The 27,620-nt window shown below is 30.9% G+C and overlaps 1 protein-coding gene and 1 pseudogene across 3 annotated transcripts in view; both read right to left on the reverse strand.

Moving 5' to 3' along the window:
• Nucleotides 1-27,620, reverse strand: part of GRID2 (glutamate ionotropic receptor delta type subunit 2) — a 1,244,053-nt gene that overhangs the window by 950,644 nt on the left and 265,789 nt on the right. The gene's annotated exons all lie outside the window — the stretch shown is intronic.
• On the reverse strand, nt 23,011-23,129 carry LOC118608947 (annotated as a pseudogene).

The raw sequence follows: 27,620 nt of genomic DNA on the forward strand, positions 1-27,620 counted from the left end.
TGCAAAAACAACATCAGAGGAGTAAAGAGGTATGTGCAAGAAAGGAAATTTTAAATCTCTTTTACTTTGCTCAAAATACTATCACGGTATACTATCACACTAAAATATGCTCCTAGTAGCAAGGCCCAATATATTTCTATTTGGTCACCACTATGTCCATGTCTTTATACTCAACGTTGCCAAAGCTAGTGAATATTTTAATTACAAATACTGACTACCTGGCAAGAAGACTATAATATTTATGCATAAGCAAGCACAGTCAATGGAGCCAAAATGGAAGCTACTTAACTTACTGGAATATTAAAGCTTATTTAATAAGGAGAACAATATTTCCAAATGACAGATATGTCAGTCACGTTAACGCTGTAAGATGCCTGTATACACCCTATTTAATCAGATATACACCAATCATGATTACTTGCATAATCTGTTGTATTGTAATATGAACATGAATCTCAATTACTGAACTAGTTGGCTCACATAAGTTTGTCAGAAAAATTAACTGTGTTGTTATGGTAAGTATATATGATTTAAACAAGGCACAGAAGCTTCAATGTAAGATTACTTTTCAGCTTAGAGTCTTTATTGAGAACCAGATTAAGGAGTGATAAGAGAGACATGTAAAGAGAATAAAAGAATAATCCTATCTCAACATGGAATAGATTAAATGACCTTAAAGGTCTTTTATATCAGTAAGTTCTATGAATCATTATTATCTATTAAAACTATGCACTCCAAAAGAAGATTAAAGAAGAAGAAAGAAAAAATATAGAAGTGTAGTTTCACCTTAACCAAATAAAATGTTGAAAATAACCCTACATTAATCTCGTACTTAAAAGACAAAATCATACTCAATTAATTTTAATTAGATTGCTTCATTAGGTTGATTTTCCTTGACACTGTGAAACCTGACCTCATGAATACTATAGAGGAATACCAGGAGCTTCCGCCATAACAAACTGTTTCACTTAAGCTTTATTACTGATCACATTTAATGACCTGGAAAGGATAAGGAGAGCATTTCTGCTTTTTCAGTTTGATGGTACCTGTAGTACACATGCTGAAAGTTCCCAATTTCTAATGGGATAGAGAGTACATGTAGAAAAGGCCAAATTCATAGAAAAAGAGTATGTTAATTCTCAAAATGTAGAAAGTAAAACTAAACACATTTTAACTATATCTTTTTTGCCTATTTTTAGCTTATTTAAGTTGATCATTAATTGGTGAAATACCACTTCAACCAAGAAAATAGGATTCATTTAAATAACAAATTTAAAAAATTCACTCTAATCATTACTTGTATTTTTTTCTTCTCAGCTGGATGTTTTTTCCAGATTTTTCTTCAATGAATTCTTATACATTGTATTCTCTGTCAAGTTAATGAAATATTATGAGTATACACATTCTAGATAAAAAAAAATATGCATTCAAACAGCATTTATAGAGCACGTCTTTAGAGTATATGGTGGCTTTATTCATTTATTTATTATTGTGTTGGATGTAAACACAAAATAGTAAATGATTTGATTTTGGGTGGTGAACACACAATGCAATATATAGATGATGCATTATTGAACTGTGTACATGAAACCTATATAATTTTATTAATCAATGTCATCCTAATAAATTTAATTAAAAAATAGTAAATGTATTCACTACCTTTACTGAGAAAGAATGAACGAAGCAAAATTCAGTCTTATAATGTGCCACAAAAAATTAACACGGGTTTTTTAAAATAGATTTTCAACCTATAAATACAAAATTTTAATTGCTTAATTGTAACATTACAACACTCTTAAATTTTTATATTATGGAAAGCATGAATTTATAATCATAAAGCAAATTTATGTAGTCTATCTACAATCTCATCCAATTTTGCATTCATCTTAATGATTACAAAGATTTTTTTTTTCAAAATCCAATAATGTTAAAAGCCCAAGACAGGAAGGAATTTTGGAAAGATGGAGTAGGAGGCACTAGGGATCTGTGTTCTGATCACTGACTGCTGCTTCCCATCAGAGAGATAGAGACACAAAGGCAAGCAGCCTTAGATTTTGCACCTCCTTTCTCTGATGAAAGCCTCTCTTCCTCTGGTTGAAATGAATTCCACAGTATTTAAAGGGCCAGTGCTGTTTTTCCACCTTAAATTTTTCTTTTTCCCCTTTTGGGAGCTAGATATTAGAGACTGGGGCATTCACAAGCATATACTGGAAAAACTAAAAACTTACTGTGCACATAAAGGGAAAGATGCAGGCTCAGAAAAGACTCAAAAGATCTAAGGTTTACACTTCAGGCTGATCCATAGCATAGGACAGCCTGTAGCAATCAAAATAAAACAAGAAAGAAGGAAAAGAAAGAAAAAAGGAAGAAGGAAGGAAGGAAGGAAGGAAGGAAGGAAGGAAGGAAGGAAGGAAGGAAGGAAGGAAGGAAGGAAGGAAGGAAGGAAGGAGGGAAGGAGGGAAGGAAGGAAGGAAGAGGAAAGATAGAGAAAGAAAGAGAGGAAGGGAGGTAGGGAAAGAAGGTAGGGGGGACGGAGGGAGGGAGGGAGGAAGGAAGAAACATACCATGAGAAAAATACATACAATGAGAAAAAAACACGATGAGAAAATAATCACAAAGCATACAAAAAAATAAGAAAGTATGCACCATTCAGAGAGTGAGAGAGAGAGAGAGAGAGAGAGAGAGAGAGAGAGAGAGAGAGTGCATGCACGCACAATGGAAACTATTCCTGAAAAAGATATAATGGATAATCTACTAGAATAAGAGTTTAAAACAAGATTTTAGCTCAAAAAACTAAGGTAAGATATGGAGAAAATCAAGAAAATGATGTATGAACAAAACAGAAATATCAACAAAGAAATATAAAACAAAAACAAAAACAAAACAGCAATACTGGGAGATAGAATTAAGTAACCAAAATAAAAAATTCACTAAAGGGATTCAAGCATAAATTTGAGCACTTGAGCAAATAATGAAAATTAACGAGTCTTACTAACAAAAAGAACATAATTGAAGAAAAGTGAAAAGAACCTAAAGTACTTGTTAGCCACAATCAAGCAGAACAGCATGCACATTGAGGGCTTCTCAGGAGCAGAAGAGAGAAAGAAAGGAGTAGAAAGAATATTCCATGAAATAATAGTTGAACATCTCCCAAATTCAATATAAGACATGATTATGAACACATAAGAAGCTTGGAATATGAACATCCAAGTAGAACAGGCTCAAAAAAACACACTAAAACATATAATCAAACTATATAAAGACAAAGATCTAATATTGAAAGTTTCCAGAGAAAAGCAATTTGTTATATACGAAGAACTCTCAATATGAGAATCAGATTTCTCATTAGAAACTTTAGAGGCCAGAAGGCAGTGGGCTGTTATAGCAAAAGTGAGGAAGATATAAAAACATTCACAGGTAAACAAAAGCGGAGGGGGTTTGTTACTACTAGACTATACACTAAAAATGCTAAATCAAGTCCTACATGTTGAAATGGAAGGACACTAGAAAGTATCTCAAAGACGTATAAAGATAAAAGATCACAGTAAAACTACTACATGAGCAATTATAAAAGCTTATATTATTGTAGCTCTAGTTTGCAACTCAAAATTTTGTTCTCTACATAATTTAAGAAACTAATGCATCAAAAAAAAATGTATATTTGTGTGACTACATATGTATAGAAATGTAATTTTGACATCAACAATTAAAAGGGGTGGAGGCGGAGTTGTAAAGGAGCTGAGTTTTTGTATATTATTGAAGTTAAAAAGGTATAAATTCAAAATAGAATGTTATAACTTTAGGATGTTAAATGTAATCCCCATGGTAACTACAAAGAAAATATCTATAGAATATACTCAAAAGGAAATAAGAAGCAAATTTAAACATTCACTACACAAATCAACTAAGCAAAAAAGATGACAGTAATTCAGGAAATGAGAGACAAAAAAAAAAGCTATAAGACATATGGAGAACAAATATCAAAAGGAGTGAAGTTTCTCTTTATCAGTAATTATTTAAAATTTTAATATATTAAACTCCCTAATCAAAAAACAGACATTGGAAAAAAAAATTAAAAATATATTACCCAACTATACAGTGTTTACAAGAAATTCACTTTATATCCAAAAACACAAATAAGTTGAAAGTAAAAGGACAGAAAGAATATCCTTCAATTAGTAACCAAAAGAGAGCAGAGATTTCCGCAGTAATATCAGAATAAATAACTTTTAGAAGAAAATATTGCAAGAGACAAAGAAGAATATTATATAAATGGTTCAATACAGTAATAAGATATAACAAATATAAATATTTATGTGCCTAATAACAGATCATCATGAAGCAAAAGTAACAGAACTAAAGGAAGACATAGACAGGTCTACAAATGCAGTTGGAGATTTCAATATTCCAGTCTCAGTAATGGATAGAATAGCTAGACCATCAATAAGTAGGGAATAACGGACTTTAACAAGACAAACCAACTAGATCTAACAAATCAGAACACTCTACTCAACAACAATGGGATATACATTCTTCTCAAATTTTCTAGGCTAAACCTTACATTAGGCCATAATTGAAATCAATTTTAAAAGATAGATATTTTACTTAACTACAACATGATAAAGTTGAAAAACTGGAAAATTCACAAACGTGTGGAGATTAAACAATATACACTTAAGCAAACCTTCATCAAAGACACTACAAAAAATCTATAAACCAAGAGTACTATGAAAATTAATGAAAAAAATCCTCAGTAAAATATCAGGAAACTAAATTCAGCAGTATATTGAAAGGATTATACACTATGAGAAAGTGGGATATGTTCCTGGAATTTGAGAATGGTTTGATATATGAAAATCAATGAATTAATGGAATAAAAAAGGGGAAAACACATCATCTCAAATGATGCAGAAAAGATATTTGACAAAATTCAACTCTTTCATGATAAAAAAAAAAACTCAACAAACTAGTACTAAAATAAAACTACCTCAGAATAATAAAATCCATGTATAAAAAATACACAGCAAACATCATTCTCTGTGGTGAAAGATTGAAAACATTTCTTCTAAGATGAGGAACTTAGCAAAAATGCCCACTTTAACAACTTCTATTTAATAAAGTACTGGAAGTTATAGCTGGTGCAATTGGGCCATAAAAAGAAAAGTCATCAAAATTGGAAAGACAGAAGTAAAATTTTCTCTGTTTGCAGATGGCAGGACTTTACATGTAAAAAACCTAAAGATTCCACAAAAAATTTGTTAGAACTAATAAACAGATTATGTAAAGATATGAGTATACAATGTCTACACACAAAAATCAGTTACTAACATTGACAATTTTAAAGGAAAATTAAAAAAAAATAATCCCATTTACAATAGCATCCAAAAATTCTTAAGAATTAAGTAAGATGGTGAACTTGCATAATAAAAACTACCAAATATTGTTGAAAGAAAGTATAGAAAACAGAAATGAAAGATGACACACTCTATCGTCATGGATTAGAAGACTTAATATTGCTAAAATGCCAGTTCTGTCCAAAGAAATCTAGTGATTCAATGCAAGCCTTAACTAAATCCCAACAACATAATTTTTCAAAAATAGAAAAGTCCATCCTAAAGTTCCTACAAAATCTCAAGGGATCCCAAATAACCAAAAGAGTCTTAAAAAAGAACAAAGCTGGAAGATTCACATCTCCTGATCTTAAAATTTACTATACTATTATAATAATCAAAACAGTGCAGGCATAAAGACAAACATATAGGTCAATAGATTTGAATAGAGAGTACAGAAATAAACACTTGATGTAATAGTCAGATAATTTTTGACAAGGGGGTTAAGAGGACTACATCAGAGAAATAAAAGACCTTTCAACAACTAATGCTGGAAAAACTGGATATCTACATGCAAAAGAATGAAGTAGGATTCTTACATTATACCATATATAAAAATTGACCCAAAATGGATCATACCTAAATGAAAGACCTAAAACAACACAGCTTTTAGAAGAAAACATACAGCAAAACTTCACGACATTGGATTTGAATATGTCACCAAAAGCACAAGCAACAAAAGAAAAAAAGACAAAAGGGGCTTCATAAAAGTTTTAAAATTTCATGCATAAAAAGACACAGGGGAAAAGATAACCAAAAGAAATATTCAGAATACATACAGAACTAAAACTAAATGACAGAAAAAGAAACAACCCAATTCAAAAATGGGCAAAAGACTTGAATAGACATTTCTCTAAAGATGACATATGAATGGCCAAAATGCGCATAACAAGATGTTCAGCATCACTAATCTTTATGGAAAGATGAACCTAAACTATAGTGAGATACCATCTCGCACCTATTAGAATGACTACTATTAAAACAAACAACAACAACAAAAACCCACAAGAAATAACTTTTGGTGAGGATGTGGAGAAAAGGGAATCCTCATACATTGTTGGAAGAAATATAAAATGGTACAGTCTCTGTAGAAAATAGTATAGAAGGTCCTCAAAATTTAAAAATAAAATTATCATATGATCCAGCAATTTCGCTTTTCAGTATATACCCAAAAGAACCAAGAGCAGGATCTCCAAGAGATATTTGCGCACTTATGTTCATAGCAGCATCAATCACAATAGCTAAAATATGGAAGCAACCCAAGCGTCCATCTATGGGTGAATGGATAAGCAGAATGTGGTGTATGCTTATAATAGAATATTAATCAGCCTGGAAAAGGAAGGATATTCTGATATATGCTAAAACATGGGCGAATCTTGAGGACATTATGCTAAGTGAAATAAGGCAATCACAAAAAGACAAATACTATATGATTTCATTTATGTAAGTAGTCAAAATCACAGAGACAAAGTAGAATGATGGTTACTAGAGGCTGGAGAAAGGAGAAAGTGGAGAATTATTTAATAAGAATAGAGTTTCAGTTTCACAAGATAAAAAAGTTATTGAAAATAGATGGCGGTGATGATTGCAGAACAATATGACTATACTTAATAATACTAAACTATACACTTAAAAATGCTTAAGAGGGTACATTCTATGTTATATGTATTTTATCACGGTACAAAATAAATTTACAAAAGGCAAATCACAAAAAGCCAAAAACAAAACAGGACATTTTGGTGAAGTGGTGTTTTCAAGTAAAGATGGTAAAATATGAGGCAAAATCTTTGCCTACTACACACTAGATAACCGCTTTGAGTAATTATACTGATACAACTTACTGCACATACATATTTCCCCTGAAAGAATGATCCTCAGAGCAAAGAAGATGCCCTGTGAACTTACAAGTTACTTACTGACTGGTATATTTAAGCTTTTAAAAACATGTTATCACTAATCTTTCACAATTTCTTATGACCTTCATCCATTGACATAGTTAATGTGAATTCCAAAGTCCATTTTGTTTGCCCAGTATTTCTTAATGCTATGATCCTTATTAGCAAACATGATGTTATTAATAAATATTATGGTTAATTTGCTAGGAGCCATTTGAAATAACTTCTGTCATTTCGTATTTTTGTCAGTCAAGAGCTGGTATTTTTTTAGTCTTGGGTCATGTCATTTGCATTAAGGCTCAATATATGTGTACTTCATATATGTGTACTGCTTAAAGAGCTGGGCTGCAGCCCCCGGCATGAATTACATGAAGCTAATCAATATCACTATGTTTGACTGCTCTGATTTTTTATTGTATTCCATAAGCTCAATAGCTCAGTATTGTTCTCTTATAAACTTAAAATAACAATTGAATTTTCATTACTCAGAAGATACGTTTTTAACTTTATTGTATGGAGATATTTTTAAATTTACCAATACTGTATTTAATATATTAACAAACAAAAGATTTTATATTAAATAATAGAATGTGTTCTTCTATGTTAATAAACCCAATACAATAAGCTCTGCAAAAATTTCAAGTATTGTTCATTAATCAGTATTTTAAAATCATTTTGGAGAATAACAGCAAACCATTGATTTGGAATATATTTTCCAGATATCCTATAAATTCATCTCTTCTCTATTTTTTTTCCCAGTTTGTATACTCCTGTGCTTTCTACCATGCTTCTTGGCAACAAAAATGACTTACAATCCTATCCCAGTGACACACTTGTAAGTTTAAGAGGCACATTTTAATACCTGTCACTGCCTTCTCTTGTTCCTTTTTCCTGGCCTTGCAATGTAATATCTAGAGAAATTAGGAATATCATATAGTGGTGGCAATAACCAAAATAGTCCTTTATTGCTTAGACACCATTAGCACACATGCAGTTTTTACACTTACATTTATGTGCATAAAGGCTAAAAAATACGTTTTCCAGATTTTTGATAGTATTCAACCTCAAGTTATAATATAACAGAGCTAACTATTTAATAGATACAGAGATTGCTTTACTGACAATCATAGTTATTTTGGGAAAACATCATAATAAAATTATTCTCCACTTGCAGGGGTACATACATCCTTAAATTTTCTTAAGAGTCCCATTAATTTCAATATATAAGATTCAATATTCATCACTGAGAAGTTTCTTTTTAAAATATTTAATAATAAAATTTCATGCAATAGCTTTTTCCCAACTTAGCTATCTCTTGCATTACTTATCATCATTTACTTTTTTTTTTTTTTTTTCAGAAAAAGGAAATGTGTAAAAGGATTAGATAGGCTTAGGGGTTCATTGGTATTTAAATGGTAGAATAATATATGAAAAAGCATATTCATTTTCAATTAAGTAAAAGACCAACTTTGGACTTGCCCAACTTGAAGGATTTGATAAGCATCAAACACTTGGATTCCTTTGTATCTAAAATTAAGCTTAACTTACTAAAGTTGTAAAGAATAAGAAATATGTATTTAGCCTTTTAAATGCTTACCATTAACTAATATCTTCTTTTTATTTTCATAATAATTTACTTGTTTTATTACCTCATTACTTCAGATGAGAAGTTAAAAATTATCAGCATTAAAACAATGGAATTATTATCTAACAACAATAAAGGAAGTCTAGTGGCTGGCAATATTTGAAAAATATTCCAAAGTTGATTATTAAATAAGGTTTGGCTTGGAAGTTGGAGACAAATATCTATAGGTATTTAACTTAAAAAAAAAATCCCTTCTCTCATATTGCTATCAATAATTGTTCATGCAGAAATGAGGCACTTAACTCATTCCTATCCCCAAAGCCACACCAAGAAGGACATTATTAACAGGAATCAGTCTGCACTGAAACTTAAATAAGATGGTTGCATTTAAAGAAAAAAATTTCATTTATAAAGGTAGATTAGTTATTGGTCCCAAAGTGGCATTAGAAAATGTAAGGAATACAAATATTTTTTAAAAGGAATACTTTAGCTATAAGATTTTCTATAAGTCTTTTAAGTGGGTGATTTTAAAACAAATTTATAATTTGTTATAATTTCTGTCACATTTAAAAATTTCCTTAGACATCTCTGTTGCCAGATTTTATGCTTTAACATCATCAAAAAGGAAAAAGAATTACCATTTAAAAAAAAAAAAAACTGTTTCATTCCGCCTTTCTGCCTGTGTTAGTAATGTGAATAACACCTCCATCCTGTCAAGTTAGTGATAATGATATATACTCTGCCCACAGCTATTTTAAAGATTCATCCACTTGAAGACTCATACAGTAATTGAAATAGAAATATTATTATCTCAGAATTTATAAATGAAAATAATTAGTAACCTCTGAAAAGGTTAGCCAAAATGGCCTCAATAACAGCTGTAAATTCTAATAGCAAAATGACTATTTTTAAGGCACAGGTATGTCTTAATAAAGAGAATGTTCAAATTATTATTTTTTTTCACAAATACAACAATGGAATCAGATTTTGTTATATGCAGCATATATTCTAACTTAAAACTGATTTAGTCACTTTTCATAGAAAAGCAAAGAGGTTTATTAAGTATATGCAGGGAAATGAATGTATTTGTATATAGATAAATGTGATATATAGATAATTTTGATGCAGAAAGAAATAGAATAAAGGAGTAGGTGTCTCTGACACAATAATGAATCATCTTATAAAGTAGTAGGCAAAATCCAAAGTGTAGATAGTTTTCCTCCTATGTTCTAACAGTATCAAAATTGGGAAACTTTTAAGAGCTACATTGACTTAAAACTTTTTGACTGCCTTTCTGTGAGAAACTAAGGAAAAGCTATATTCACTTACTCATGTGCCATTTATCATTGCATTGCTTCTTCTTTTGTTTCTCCAAACCAAAGTGAAAGTCAACTTGAAACCCTCCCTGAGTGCTAATTCTGTCCAATTTCTGAACTAGAACCAGTCCTTTATAATCTCTTCTAGCTGGAGTTTTATCATCTACAGCTAGGATTAATGTGCCAGGCATAGCAACTTTAGGAATATATTTCTGTTCTTTATATCTTCCTACAATGATTGATAGATAATTTTTATGAATAAAAATGATCTTTTTAAGTTATTTTTACCCCCAACTTTGGCCTCTTCTTCCACATATGATTAGCACAATACAACTTTTTTAAAAAAGTACTGCAAACATGGTTTCCACACTAAGACACCCTTAGAATTCTCAGCATGAAAGTAGGAAGAGTGATCTTTTCACAGCTAGTCTCTACCATCTAGAAAAATAAACCCAGACCTTTCTCGTAAATATACTTTAATAAAATTTGGGAACACAGAATAGGTTCAACCAAGGTAAAAGTCTAATGTTGCTGTCAGTGTTAGAATCGATGTATAAGCAAGAAAGAGTGTGCTAACCAAAGAAAAAGGATCTATCTATGTGCTGCTTACAGAAATGGATCTAAAGTTTGAGAATTTGACAAGTACTAACCAACGTTTCCCAGGATATTAATGGATGTGAAGGACATGAGTGCTGAAGAGCACTGGCTATAGGACAGCAATGGATTTACCCTTTCACACTTCAAACTCAGTGTACTGTCCTCAATGTATTCAGATATCTTTTTTATTTTCCTTGTCTCCAAATGCTTTCTAATTGTTCACTAGCTTTCCTCAAATAATGATCAGGAAGGGAACATCTTAGATAACAGATAACACTGTTTTGATAACTACATAGGAATAATGTATTATAATTTTTATTTATATATTGGTCTCATGTGAGATCATTAATGTGAGTCAATCTACTTAAATGAAATTATTTTAGTATTATTTTGAAGTACTCTAAATTCCACATCTGCAAAGCTAAAGACTGGCTTGTTTTGATTCCTCACCAAAGTGTTGCAATTGTTACCATATGAGGCTCTGCTTTTAAGCAACCAACTGAGTTTCCTATCTAACATCTTCACACAACATTCCCTTGTCTCCTTTCTCCCTTCCTTAAACATTGGTTATCAACATTACTACCAAAAGTGTTGCTTTTAGAATATATGTCAGTGGTAATAACTAAATCAAAACTATTTCCAATTTGGAGACTTTGAAAGTAATAACACTCATTTTCATGTAAAAGCTTTGAAATATATTATTTTTTCATAACACATAATTTTGTTTCATACATAACTTTAGTATTCAATTCATATCCTATATTCTTTATAGCATATTCATTTTTATTTCTTCATCCACGTGAGACTGTAACTTGTTAAGGCAGAGACCACATGTAACCAAAAATTAACGAGAAAGTTGTATGGAAACAACTGGATTAAATAAAATAAAGGTACAGTAGTCCTTTGATAATTCTTCCTGACAAAATTTGCTGTAATGGAAATGCATACACACGTATACAAATAAATATACAGACATATACACTGTAGTTCAAAATCAAACATTCTAATAAAAGGAATGGTCTAAATGACTAAACATTTCTTTTGCTTTCAAACTACAAGACCGATTATTTTTTGCTTCCTTTTCAGTGGCCCAGGGGCTTGGGTGGGCTTGTGTAAAGCACAGATAAAAAAGAAAATGCCTGTCTTCTTTCTGACACCAGGCCCTTTCACCAAAGAAAGTTGTGAACATTAATTAATGTGATTTGCTCAGCCCCTCCTAACACAAATGCTGTCTGGGCCAGACCTAATGGGGCTTCAGCTATGCCTTTCCCAGCATGGCTAATCTAATTCCCTGAGCAATCTTTTTTGTAGCTTCACTGTTTGCTCAGCAGACGCACTCATTCTCTGTGAACATTTCTTTCTGAAGAACAAAGTGCCAAAGTCAGATAGATGGAGGACACGTATTTTAATGAGATGAAATATTTTAATAGAGGAATTAAAAGCATTCATCACTAACTACTGAAAAATCATCTAGTTGCCAGCATATCTGGAATAAGTGATAGCTTGTTTAAAACTCTGACTTAAATAATGAGTAGATCTACTCTAAATGCATATCATTTAATCAATTATATTTCCACGGGCAGAGATCATGGTATGCCTTAAAAATATGTTTGATAACAATTTTGACCATATATATTTAATTCTGGCTTTAATATTTTATATATGTTATAATCATAACAAGAGCTAAAGCTTTTATTCATTTAACAATGTGGGATAAAATAAATTATTAGCCTAATAACTCAATAACATCATAAACAATCATAATATATTAGCATACTCCATAGCTATTTGGAGATAAAACTTACAGAGTCAGACTCATAATTTCTTTCTCTTACCACAGTAGTTTTCATGCCTGAACGAAGGCACATCTACAAGTTATTTCAATTTGCCACAGCATGCAGATATTCAGATACAAATTTCAACTAATTATATTGAGAACAAAAGAAAAATGCTCTGAATGACAATGAGGAAGACTTCTTTTATCAAAGTCTGTGTCAAGAGAAAACTATCAGCTTGTTCTCAGTAAAAATTAAAAATAAATTCCACATAACCGATAAAAAAAATAGAGCTCTCTTACTCTTCTTTTTTCTTTTTTCTTTCCTTTAGCTATTGATAAAGATAACACTGAGATTAAAATGAGGCATGCCTAATTTTAAATATTTTACCCTTCCTAATTGTAATTCAGTCAAATAAATATACCATAGTATAAATTAAGCTGGTACCATGTAAACTAGCAACAGATACTTTTAAAACATTAAGAGCTCTTGAAAGTTACCTACTTCAACAATTTTATGGCATGAGTATATTCATATTTTAGTGAAGCAGAAAAAAATTTAAATATAGGGAAAAACTAGTATATCGAATTCAGGTTGTATTTCAGAAGCTACAAGAAAAAAATGCTTTAAATGATTAAGGAAGAAAAATTAAAGTGACAGCCTAGGCCCTACGAAGTTGTACACTAAAAGGAATCCAAGAATCCAAGAATATGGTTCACACAGATTGTGGGATAGCCTAGATATAACAGAAATAACCAATACTACTAGAGACTTCCTTTACTGCCATCTTTTCAAATATTCCTAAATAATCACTTTTTCTTTTCTAAAATATGGATCTTAATTGAAAGTAAACATTTCTTGCTGTACTATTAGAAATAGTACAACGATTTATTTTTAGGGCACTGCAGCCCATTTCCTGATATTTTTGATCTGATAATTAGAAATTCAGTACTATAAACTGCTGACAAATTGATGGCTTATGTAAAAAAAAAAATAAGTGTACTATGAACATTTCAATTTTTATCTGCTCTATATTACTTTGTTTCAAACATACATTTTGGCAAATTATTTCTTTCTAGAACTTGTATATAGCAATCTGGTCTGTGTTCCTATCTTCTTTATGTCATCTTGTAAAAATAATTACTCTAATTGCTAAAAGAAAGTGTTCTTTAAACACAAATTAAGTCCCTACATTATTACTCTTTCCAGAAGCAGCACATTTCTCAGAGTTTTAGCATGTGATTTATTGGTTTTCATTGCATGGGAGAGCTCACAGGAAATTGCCTTCCATAGAGAATGACAGAAGAACTGTATGTTTAGAATGATATGTGATATTAGGACTGCTTTCTATGATTAGATTGTGATGATTTAAAAATTTTAGTGCATTTTGAAACATTTCTGGGATTGTTAACCGTATGTTGTTATGTAAACCAATTTCACTATGTTTTCTTTTGCTGTCACTGTTTAGAATGACTAGGAAAAGGTTTGTCATGGTTCTGAGGGAATAAAGGTACTAGTATGTATTGTTTGTAGGCATTGTTAGTAATTTTGTGAGTTTGTCATACTTTCTTTACACTTGCAAGAAATATATGAAGAACAATGGATAGTAGCTTCTTCACAATGTGAAACACTACAAAACTATCTGGTACTGACATTAAAAACAGAAGTTAACTTTTTGGGTTTTTTTTCCCCACTCTTTTTGTTTACTGTGCATCTTTTATCATTGTTTGTATGGCTAATTATTTTTAGCATACCAGATTTTTCTCTAAAACACACATACACATGGATAGTATTAAAAATCTTCCTTTTTCTTCCCAAAACAATTTGCTGTCCTGCAATATAAATAACTGTGGAATGTGCTTAAAATTCAAGCTGAGAACTCCAGAATGTCATTTTAGGTCAGCAAAGTACACTTTTATAAATTTTAAAGGTATCTGTATTCAGGCCTTCATTTAGCAATCACTTATTGAAGTGTCTCAGATAAAAATGCATGAAGCAGGATCTTATTATAATGTCATGTAAGGGTAGAATATGATGCATTGCATAAAGCACATTAAACTGCAATGATTCTTCCTCCATATAGTTTCTCCAGTTCGTCAGTAGTCATTTCACCTCTGAACACTAATAAAATATTCCTAGCTATAAACTGACTCAAATTGATCCTCTACCTATATATGCATAAGCATCCAAAACATCTCCAGCTCAAGAAAAAAATAAACTTAAGTAAATGATTATGGTTTTGATTCGGGGGGGTATAGAGACCTTGTAGCTAGGTACTTATTATTACATTTACATTTTGGCAACATATTTGATTGTCTTAAAAGAGAAGCTTGTGTTCCTGGATCATTTACCACATAGTCTTAAATCCAGAAATAGATGGGTTTTTCACAACTCTGAGGTCAGATCTCCAGGTATCTGCTTCCTGTCATATGTTTCCTCCTCCTTGTAGCAAGTCTCTTCGTACTTCCATGATATGTTTTTTCCTAGATTCCCATCTCAGCACTTCATTCTGCCATTATGTCTACTCCCACCTGGTGCTTTTCTTGCCATCACTTTCTCTTGTGCCTCCAAAATTTCTGTTCCATTAAAACTGCAGTTATACCAACAATCTTATCTACTAATAACTACAAATGTCGCTCAAATTTTTTCTTAGCTCAAACTTGAATTGTGAGGAACTATACCAGATATACCATAATATTATCTCTTTCTAAAATAAAAGCTGTAAAATGTTCCCTAAAGTTCTAAAAGAAGTCAGCAGTTTATCCTTCTATACACACATGCACAACCCGTCATTGCTTTCAAATGAATACTAACCCCTTTCAATATCAAAATAGTTTTAATGCAACCACAATTCTATTTATCTGAATTTGTTATTACTATCTAATGAAATTTACATCTGCTGAAGATGCTGTCACATGGAGCAGTTTCTATGTGAAAGTTAAAAGTAAAAACTCCTAGTAGAATATATTCAATATTTTTGTGTCCTACTTACACAAAAATGAAAACAAAAAAGCAAAAAAAAAAAAAAAAGTACATTACATTACAGATCCATGAGATCATCAGATATAATTGCTTCACCATTCCATTCTTGTGGTCAGACCCTGATCTTTGTCAGGCCACAGAACTCTACCATTTGAGGTCATTTAGCTCCTACTTTATAGAACTATAATCGAAGTCCAGGAAGCCCTACTACACCAAACTGCCATTCTCGAACCACCAATATGAAATGCCATAACGAGATCTCCCTTCCTTCTCCTTCAATCCACATCCAATACGTGTAATATTAAATCATGACATTAAATCTAAACTCTTCCAATTTCTGCCATTTCCATGATCTTTTTAAATTCATTACTCATTATTTTCCACTTGTCTGCCTGCTCCAGCTAAATCCGTCCATCTAGACTGCAATTTCCCATATCTTTGTCAATATGTCTATTATTCTACATCATACTATATTATATTTATTTGTTTAGCCATCTATTTTCTTGATAGTCCATTCCTCTAAGATATTTTCAGAGCTGCAACACTCAGCAAAGTCTCATACCAATATGTGGTGCTCAATTAATGCTCGCCGAAAAAAAAAATTATTTAATAAATGAAAAAAGCTGAGGGGTGCTTATAAAATAGAAAGATTGTAATAGCACACTCAACATTGGGTTCATCAGTCTTATTTGGATTAATTAATTACAGCTAACAAACTAATTCTTATTTATTTATGTTGATGCAATCTCCTTCATCAGATCAGTGAATAGTTTGTAAAGACAGAAAATCACCAGGCTGCACCATGAAATCTGTGGGGGACAGATAGAAATCATACTTTCATAAATTCACACATACCAAAATACTTTCATATTCTTCACACATACCAAAATCACTGTTGTTCTTTTAATAAAGCACTCAAGACATACTGTGTAGTAAAACAACTGCTCCTGCAGAATAAAGTATTTTCAACCTGAAATTTTTTCATTATAAAAATGAGACAGATAAGAAGACTAAAACTTCAAAGAAAATGTAACAGCAAAGATGTTCTTTGGCATACATCTCTCCAAGGTAAAGCATTAAGGTTATTTCACTCAAATCCTCTTCTACTTTAATGATAAAATTATGCAACATAGGATAAAACCAGAAAGAGATATTCACGAAAGCTAAATAGTACTTATTTAACCAAGTAACAAAATATGAATTCTTAGTTAGGCTTACCAAGTTTTCAGAAAAAGTATATAGCTCTTCACTGACTACGAGTTCCATTCATTTCCTATGTTTATGTATTACCTCTCCTTCGGTACCAATAATATCATGATACCTATGAAATAAATTAACTAAAGGAAATTGAGCTTGTTCAATTGTAGATCTATGAACACCACAATAATTCCATTTATTCTATAGCACCAACTTATATGTATAAATTATATTTATTTCTAAAAACAATGTGATGGATATATCTCTTACATTTAAGTTGTTGTATATTTAATAAGTATAGATTTATATATTTAAATTCTAGAAATATATTTGACACTTCATTTTTATCTCTCTACAGCTGTCCTTCAGTATCCATAGGGAATTGGTTCCAGGACATCACCCCCCAACAGATACCCAAATCAGTAGATGCTCAAGTCCTTTACAGAAAATAGTGTAATATTTGCAAATATAACCTATACACATTCTCCCATATACTTTAAATCATCTCTAGATAATAACTAATTCAATGTGCATCCTATGTAAGTAGTTGTTATACTGTATTGTTTAGGGAATAGTGACAAGAAAAAATGTCTGTACGTGTTCGGTATAACCATCGCAGATACAACCATCATAGCCTTCACTTAACGGTACATGTCAGTAACAACATAATATTTTTTATTTTCAAATATTTTCAATCCAAGGTTGGTTGAATTCATGGCAACATACAAGTATGGAGGGCCAACTATACTCATGTATCATTCCTTATTAAGAAAAAAATATATAAATTGATATAGTCAATGAATCAGTGCAAGAACCAAATGATAACTTAATTTTTAATTCTAAATAATTCTATAATGGTTGTCTTATATTTTTATAACTTCTCCTTAGAAATGGTCCAGCCCTACTACATAAAATATTTATTCTTTATCAATTGCTCTTCTTGACCACAGCATTTTAGATATAATCTTATCAATTACTCTTAGCAGTGCAACACTGTATTTTTATTATTTTTATTTTCTACTCTGATAGAATGTAATCTTAGTGATGAGAGAAGCCATGCCATGTTATTCTTTTCAACCCCCAGCTTTCATAGCAGTGCCTGACATGTAAGTACTTGATAAATATTTGCTAATTAATAAATTAAACTGCTACTAATATGTGTCTCATTTGTCTACTTGTGAAGTAATGAGAAGAGGTGATAAAATATTCCAAAAAACATATTCATATACAAAATTATACTAAAAATATGCTGAGATTGATAATTAAATTAAAGCAATAAAGACATATTGTTGAAATATATTTGAACATTTATGATTTTGAGGCATGCATCTATATGCAGAGTAGTAATTAGGTATCTCATTTCCTTAAAACACATTCCAAATCAAATCAAATCAATAATGATATAGCTCTTTTCTTAAGACTAAGGTACTAAACTTGACATTGTTTCCATTTTCATTGCTTACACTATTAAATTAAGGCATTGAATGCTACACCGTCTTGAAGAGAGTTTTGTTGACTGTCAAGTCATACAAAGCAAAAATTAAAGATTTCAGCAAAAAAATTCAGTATAAAAATTTTCATTAAGAGGGAAAATTCATTTTTATTGTTTATTAACAAGGTAGAAAATCAAGGGGGTGTCTTATTTATTCTACCACAGAATCATTCCATTTACAGCCTATTCTCTAAGTCTGTACAAGAAAATAAAACAGGATATTACGTAGTGAATTAAACACACAGGATAAAAGAATTCTCGCATAAGTGAAATGAGGACAATCTGTTCAATTTGACTAATTTCCATTTACGGATGAAAGATCTTTCAAATTATTAGCTCCAAAGTGCAACTAGATGGATAAGTACATGTTAAATTTGTAAAGTGAAACAAATTTTTGCATATCACAAGTTTAACTTATTTTCTTAAAAAAATAAGTTTTTATTTTTCTCTTTTTTTCATTTTTCTCTTACAGTAATCCATGAAGAGAGTTTCATTAAATGTTCAGATAGTGGCCTTAAATTATTGGTATGTTTCAGAAATACTTAGGAAACAGTTGTGCAGAAAATATGCATTCTGTCTTTCATGTCATTTTACCTTAAAAATGAGAAGCTATTATCGAATCACAGCTTCAAAATTCTCCTGTAAGCAGCGGTTTTACAGTTTTCATTAGTTTCACATCACAAAACAAATTAAAACTATAATTCATGGAGAGTCATGATCACTTTGCAACAATTCAATGTCCTATATTTGGATACAATTTTACTTTTAATACCTCACTCGGCCGATGTTCATAGTGATGTTCATGTTCCTTTTTATTTAGATTTTCTGTTTGGGGAGTTTGTATTCGCTTTTTGTTCATCAAATAAAATCATCTTAGGAGTCCAAACAGAAACTATTTTTATAATGCTTACCATATGCCAATCACCATTCTAAGCATTTTACAAACATTAACACTAATTTAACCCTCACAACGACCATATAACAAGATATTATCATGATTCCATCCTATGGATAAGTGAACTTTTACACAGGGTATAAAGTAACTTATTTGAGACCACAATATTACTGTTTCTGAATCCCTCCTTTTAAACTTTATGCAGTACTGCCTCTCAGAGATACTGACTAATTACAGCACCTTTCCTAAGACTAACTTTTTAGAAAATAAAGTTATAATACTACTATCAAAATTATAAGAAAAGATGAATACTATTTAAAATGCATAAATTTAAGTAAAACACTTGATCTTTGATAAAAGCTTGAAAAATGCTAAAATTAATAGCTAGATTATGATTTTACAACTTTATTCTTCATTGTGTTACTAATTCAAGAGCAATCAAAATGATAAAATAAAAATGTAAATGTAATGCCAAAATCATTTCAGAAAAATGGATAAAAATTTAAAATTCCCTCAAGAATATCTGTGCCCACGAAGAAAGATATTGTATGGATGTCATGAAATTATTGTTTCACTTTAGCAATCTGTTTACCTTTTTTATTCATAACTGGATAATCATGAAAAGTAATCAAAAATATTGAACAGGTAGCCCCACCAGTTACCATACTTAAAACTTAATTCAAGACGAATGTAAGGGTTAATTTTATGTATCAAGTTGATTGGGTCATGGGGTGCACAGATAGTAGGTTAAACATTGCTTCTACGTGTGCCAGTGAGGGTTTTTCAGGGTGAGATTAGTATTTAAATTGGTAGACTAAATAAAACAGATTGCCTTCCTCAATGTGGGTAGGCATCATCCGATCCTTTGAGGACCCTAATAGAAGAAAAAGGTAGAAAGGAGAATTTGTATTCTCTGTGTGATTGTTTGAGCTGAACTATACATCCTCTCCCCTCAGACTAGGACTTACACCATAGATTCTCTAGTTCGCAGGCCTTTGTATTGACTAGAACTTAATACCATCAGTTCTCTTGGTTCTCATGCCTTCAAACTTGAACTGAAACCACACCACCAGTTTTCCTGGGTCTCCAACTTTCAGATAGCAGATCATGAGACTTCTCATTCTCGAAAATCATGTGAGCCAAACTCTTACAATGTACTATCATAAGGATGACCTTGCAAAAAATGTGAACATGTCGTTTTTTTGGTCACAATAAGTATTTCACATCCTTTTGAGCGCCAAAAAAATATCAATCATAAATTGTTAAACAAGAAAGAAATATTTTAAAGATATAGAAGGCAGTTAGTAATCTGTTCATTTATTTGTTCAAGAAACACAATTCTAGCTTCTTACCAAACAGAAAGCTGAATGATTACCATAGAAATGCATAATATCCATAAACGTTAATTGCCATAATACTAAAAGCTGGCAAATTCAGGAGCAGAATAAAAATGAAAGCTTCTGTTCCACAGCTGCTAGTGGCTTCATAATCCAGAAACAATTTCTTGAGAAGCTTTGAGGTTTTGTTCCAAATATTTGATATTTTCTATTTTAGTGAAATGCAATTTATTTATTAGTTTAGATAAACATATTGATATCAATTTGGAAAATTTGTGTAAATATGTATGAATATATGTGTATTACACATATATAAATATAAATAAAATACACATATTTCTGTGTGTTCTTTATTTCCACTAGAAGTAGGCTTTAGTAGAACTACGCTATGTATTTATATGTATATCCTGTAATTATTAAATCATGGCTACGAAACTTACAGAAAGTCAAATATCCTTTCAATGAAGTCAATGTTGTCTAAAATCAAACAACTCTGCAGGTTATCCTCAATGCCAGTACTATCTTCTTATAAAAGGAACATATTTTATAATTTTTTTAACCATGTACAAATATCAACTAAAATCTAGGTTTAGATTTCTGGCTCTCACAATAATATTTGTTTATATTTAAAGTAAATTTCTTAATGCATTTGTAAGCCAGTGAATTAAATAACTTTATGTGGATGTGTACATATGTGAGCATATGCGCAGGTATCAAATTATGCTTAACATCATAACTACTATAAATATCTAACACCTGGTTTCTTTTAAGCAACTGTATATAGGAATTCATTAATATTCATATTATATATAATACACGAGTTTTTAGAAAAATACACTGTCATTATAAAAGACAATTTTTCATTAGATCAAATATATCATCAAATGAAGATTTCAATTTTGTTCAAATTTCACTCACTTTGAAATCTCTGTCACATTGAAATCATATATTACAATTAAACATTCCAAGTTGTTTTTTAAATTTGATAATAAAAAGGACTTCATGTTCATTTTATTATAATACAAAAATTTCATCTTACAAAGTAATATATATACACATATATATATACATACACACACACACACACACACACACACATATATATATAGATATATATATATATATATAATCACTTGTATAAAGCTAAAAATGAAATGTCATTGAAATTAAGAGGTTTAGGTTTGTTCCTCTCCACCATACCAGGAACGCCCCTCATGTCTCTGATCCACAAAGAAACTAATGAGAATAAATGTGGAACAGAGGAAGAAACATAAAATTAGAACTCAGGTGACAGTGTTCTAGTTATAAAATTTTGGACAAGTTTTTCCTTCCTTCTCTTCTTCCCTTCCTTCTTCCTTCCTTCCCTCAACCTTCCTTCCTTCCTCTCTAGGTGCATATATTCTTCATTTTAATAACTGAGATAGTAATTTAATAGCATTTATTAGATTCAAACTTAATAGTACTTATTAAAGTGATTATAAATAAAAAAGTATCATGTAATATGTAAATATTTGGAGAAAATATTCTATGAAAATATTTTTCATCCTCATTTTTTATATTAGAATTATGAGTGCAAATACTCAGAGGAATCTGATAGAGGCCATGTTGTTTAATTCCTTTATTATACATATAAGGACACTAAGAGATTTACCAGTTAAATCCTCTTTTACTCTCAATGGGGTACTCATAATTCATCCTTCCATTTTCCATATTTTATTTTTAGCCGTTATTTTGATATCTCTCCCTGAAAAATTTAATTACTTAACTATCAGACCTTATTTTATTACATTCTGTAATCTAAGCACAGATTCCTTGCTTTTAGTTATTTTTGAGGCTTTTGCCTTCATGTAATTTCTTCCAAATTCGATCTCCAGTGTCACATTTCAGTTTGATCTATGAGTTAACATTCATTTTTTGTGCAATTGGATAGCACCATTTCATACAGTTTATTGAGTGGAACATTGCTTCGACAGGATGTTGATAAATATATCAGAAAAAAAAAAGACTTTTTTTTTTAATCTTGGCAGCCTCGTGTTTGAGGTTAATGTTAAAAGGTTTCTTTAAAATCACAATTCTTAAGAACTTTTACAAGAGATCAAGTGAATGAACCTCTTAAATTGGCATACTTTAGGCAGCATTTCCTTCTTTTTTGTGGGGTGGATGGTACCTGTTTTTTTTTTTTTTTTAACAGAGAACACAACCTAGGGTTCTGATAGCACACTTTGGGTAATAGTTTATAAAAACGAAAACATTTTAGAAGTAGCTAATATTACTTGAGGTTTAGGCACAATTAATGTACTTAAATATGTATTTTATATTTCATATGCCATTATAGATATTTTTACAAACATCTGCATGTAAGTGTGTTTTATATGCTGTATCAGCAGAGGCATTTGTCAGAAAAAATAGAAAGTTCTCAATTTTATGTATGTATGTATGTATGTATGTATGTATGTATGTATGCATTTATTTTAGGAGAGGCAACCCTTAGTTGACCTCACAGATTGCAAAGACCTTGTCAGCTTGCAATCCCTTATTTTTATTTTTTAAACCTATAGCACCTGGTCTTCCTAGGCGGTCTCCCTTCCAAGTACTAACCAGGCCCAACCCGGCTTAGCTTCCGAGATCAGACAAGATTGGGCATGTTCAAGGTGGTGTGGCCATAGAGAAAGTTCTTGATTTTATATATACACATATACACATGGATTTTAATAATTACTAACTGCTAAATATAGACATATATAATTATTATTACAAAAACTATTAATCAGATACTGTTCTAGGTGTTTTACATATATAATTTAATTTTATAATATCTTCATGTGATAGTTGTTATCACAATCCTATGTGACTATTTTCATATTGTACAGGAGGAGAAAATAGAGCTTCACAGATATTAAATTGCTCATTCAAATCTCTCAGGTTACAAATGGCAGAACAGAACTTGAAGTTACATCTCTCTGAGTTTCAGGTTTGTAGCATTTATGTGGTTCTATTACAACACGTTTAGAAAAATAAAGTACCTCAAGCAAGAACACAGAAATAATAAATCGATTTTATTAATCTTTATTTGCTTTAACACTAAAAGAAATCATAAACATATTCTCTGAAAAGTAATAATAGCTCTAATCTGTATTTTAGAGATGCTGGTTTGGATAGGCAATGGAAATTAAAAGAGATTCCACTTTTGAAGTACATAAAATCTCTCTAGAGACCACCAGTTATTGATAAGTTCTAAAATTAAGTGATTCCTAGGAAATTAAGAGGGAAGAATTTCATTACCGTCTGCTTTATAAATTGAAAATATATCATAAAATGCTATTATTGGAGCCATAAAACGTTAACTGGACTAAGAAAGCAAAATAAATTATGAATAGTTATAAAATATGACTGCAAAAACCTGTTCCTGGTGACTTTAAATAAATATAATAGAAATATATTCAAATATAATCAAAATATAATTTATCATATTTTGTAATAAATATTTTATTAGCAGGAAAACAAAGCAAATAGAACTAAAATTAATAATCTAAAATATTGAAGAATTGCTATTTAAGAATACTGGATGCTTCAAATGCAAATATTAAACTTCTTTGAGACTGAAAAGATGTTTTAAGAATAACAAATATCCTTTTCAGATATATGCTAAATATCATCTTTTCATTTATTGTATGAGTCCTATCTGTTTATCATTATTTGCATATCTCAAGCAAATTTTATTCTTTTACTTTATTTCCCTATTTATGAGCATTGTGCAATTATTTTGCTTAACACTCTTGAATTAATTATCAGTTATAAGATCCTTGCTATTCAGCAAAAACATCAAAGTTATTTGAAGAACAGCTTACATTTAACTATCTATAAGTGTTTTACATCTATCAATTCTTTTATTCCTTATAAATACTAGTATGTCTCATTTTTGAAATAAGGGAACTTAAGTGTTGATGGCAAAATATTATGTGAACTATACATGTCAAGAGATAATAAAACAACTTTGAAATTAGAGCTCTAAAACTATCTTCAAATGAAGAGTAGTAGCTTTTTTTGTGTAAATTGCTAGCTTCCATTCACATTTCCTAAGAACCCTATTCCCCATGTTACCTTAGCTGGAACTAGAATGATGATATTACCAAATTTTGGTCTCTTTTAAAAACATGGACTCTTGTAACTTGAAAACAGTTGAAATACATACTAGGAAGGAAAATAATTGGAACTCGCATCATTAAACTACTCCTTCTACTCATGTTAGAACAAAAGCAGGTGTTTCAGCTGGAAACCTGCTGTCAGGGCTGATTGCTCTCCAAAGAAGCAGCAAATAAATGATCAGTGTTTTAAAGATCTATGGGAGTTAATGTCCTTAATCCTTCTAATTCATTCTTCCATAGTCAATAAAGTAATCATTTTCATGTGTTGCGATGTGGCAGACTAGATATCCAGTCTGACTGTCTTACTGTCTTACATACATACATATATATATATGTGTGTATAAAATACTGAGTAAAACATCTATTTTTTTTTTTTAAATCTTGAGTATATGCATGAATTGGCAAGAAAGTAAGCAAACACAAAGGCTAGGGACTAACGGTGTGGGTCACAGAATTACATGAAGCCATGAAATGAATTTTACCTTAAAGATATTTGTCAAGCCAGTAACTGTGAGTACCAGTTTTTATGGACTCTTAATTCTGGGACACCAGCAGTTTGCATTCTCAGTAACAAGTGAACTAGAAATACATTTGCCATCCTTCCTTTGCTAAAACTGGCTCAAAGCAGAAGAAAAGGAAAAAAATCTGTCCTGAGAATTCTAAAACCATAAGCCAGAATTCATATGGGCACAGAAGAGTCTGGGTTCTCTTTGGGTTCCAGAAAAAAATATCATGATAAGTATTTAAATAAAGCAGTCAATTGTCATGGGTACTTTCAGATCTCTCACAAAAGCAAAGCAAATTTTTCTAAATCTCATGTACCAAGGAATTTTCATAGGTAACCGTTCAAGAAAAATGAGCAGCTAACATTAACAAAAAATCATGAAACACATATGGAAATAAAGCACCATGAGTGAAAGCCGGCTGAAAAAAAAAAAAAAAAAAAAAAGACAAGAATAATGATGCAAAAAATTCAGAAATTAAACCTATGAGAAACAGAGTATAAAATAAGTATATTTTAAGAAAAAATGGTTGATAATATGAACAAAGACACATATAAAAAAGAATCTAACAGAACTGCTACAAATGAAGAAAATAGTATTTGAAATAAAAATCTCAATGGATGGTTTGAAGAACAAATTATACATAACTAGCGAATTTGTATTGTGAGACAGTATAGGACAAAGAGAGAGAAAATACAAAAGAGAGGTTAAGAGGTATGTACGATCAAGTGAATATGTCAAAATCACCTATCTAAGCCAAGTTGTAGACATAGAAAAGAGCAAGAATGGGGCACAGGTAGGATTTGAAGGAATTTCCAGACATGGCAAAAGACAATAACCAACGGATTCAAGAAATCCAAATTTATTTATCCCCTTCTTAATAAAAATTCACATGATCTTAAACCCATATCTCCACTAAAAACACAACTACAAGTGATGGGGTCTCCTTGTAACTATGTTAATATATTCACAATACAATTCCAAGAATTTAATGAAAAGTATTGTTGAATAGCAAGTATTGTTTATAAAAAAAAAAATAGCAAGTATTGTTTCTTTTTTTCTTTTTTGAGCTAACAAGCCATACCTTAATTTATTCTTCCCATCAGGCTTTTTGTTAAAACAGTTACAGCATGATTCTTGAGTGAAAATGGAATTTAAAAGGCTACTAAAAAACAGTAGATTATAACATAAAAATAAACTTCCATAGAGATTTTATTTTAAATATTTGTCTGCTCTATGTTAGTTAATTCAAACATTTTGAAAGTCAGTTATTTAAAAACATTATATGAGGATAAAGCTAAAATGATAGTTTTATATTTATGTAACATTAGAGAACATAAATTTTGAAAGTGATATAATTTTTAAATGTAAATATATATGAAATTCAAGTAATTATGACTTAATTTTCATAAGAACTGAAATTAAGTTGGTTATTATGATATTTTTAGAACATGTTTGACAATTGAGAAATTATGAAAAGTTTTAGAACCTGAGTTTATAAAGTTTTCCAAATTTCCTTTACTCTAAAAAATAAACTAAAAAATTCTAAGAGGTAAGACAGCAAACAGCACAAAAAGTGAAAGCACAGTCAGGTAATATTCAGGCTCAGCTTGTTCAATTGTGATGTGTGAAGTGAAATTTGCACCTGTCCTGGGATCTGGCAATGTTGGCAGGGGACACTGGAAGCTGAGCTTACACACTTTACAAAGAAGCATTATTGTCCAATAATGCAACCTTTGACATGTCACCATTTCACAGTATGCTGAAGTCTGATGACATGAAAACCACTAGAATATACAACTGAATAATTTATAGAATTCAAAGGCCAAAGTCTTTTTCTTTCTCACACTATCCCCTACCACCATGTGACTCTGTGAAATATATCACTGGGTGATGGATGGGTAGAGGGTGGGTAAAGAGGTCTGAAGTGCAAAGAAGCTGTTTTTTGGCGGGTTTTTTTTTTTTTTTTTTTTTTCCTTTTTCTTTTCCTGAATCCATGCGACTCTCACCAAACAGCATCACTGGGTAACGACTTAGTTGTTCTGGATAAAATAGCTGTGGATTCTCTCCCAATCTCTGACTTTAAACTTGGTGATAACATACACATTTTAGAGACAATGGTGTTATTTTGCAAAGAAGCCAAAAAGGCTTCTACACTATGTCACCATGGGACAGAGGGATGAACAGAGGAGTCCTCAGAGTGCTGCCTTGGAACCCTGCCACCGCGTGATGGCAGCTGGTGATTAATAATCTTCAACGAAATAGTATTCAAACAGGATTAAGCAGGCTCACAAACTCTATGGTTCTAACAGTCAAAATTGGTATAAACTGATTTTAGATAGTCCCTAAATTATTCAATCATCTAACAATCAGCTATTTTTTTACTATGTTATAAAAGAGCTGTGTGAGACCCTGAGCTTGTCCAATTCATGTTTAATCAGACATCAGTTTTCGACATCATCCTCCAATCATTAATGCATTCTTACCAACCCATTTTTTTTTTCAGAAAAC

The sequence above is a fragment of the Rousettus aegyptiacus genome, unplaced genomic scaffold (assembly GCF_014176215.1).
Source record: "Rousettus aegyptiacus isolate mRouAeg1 unplaced genomic scaffold, mRouAeg1.p scaffold_m13_p_10, whole genome shotgun sequence".
NCBI lineage: Eukaryota > Metazoa > Chordata > Mammalia > Chiroptera > Pteropodidae > Rousettus > Rousettus aegyptiacus.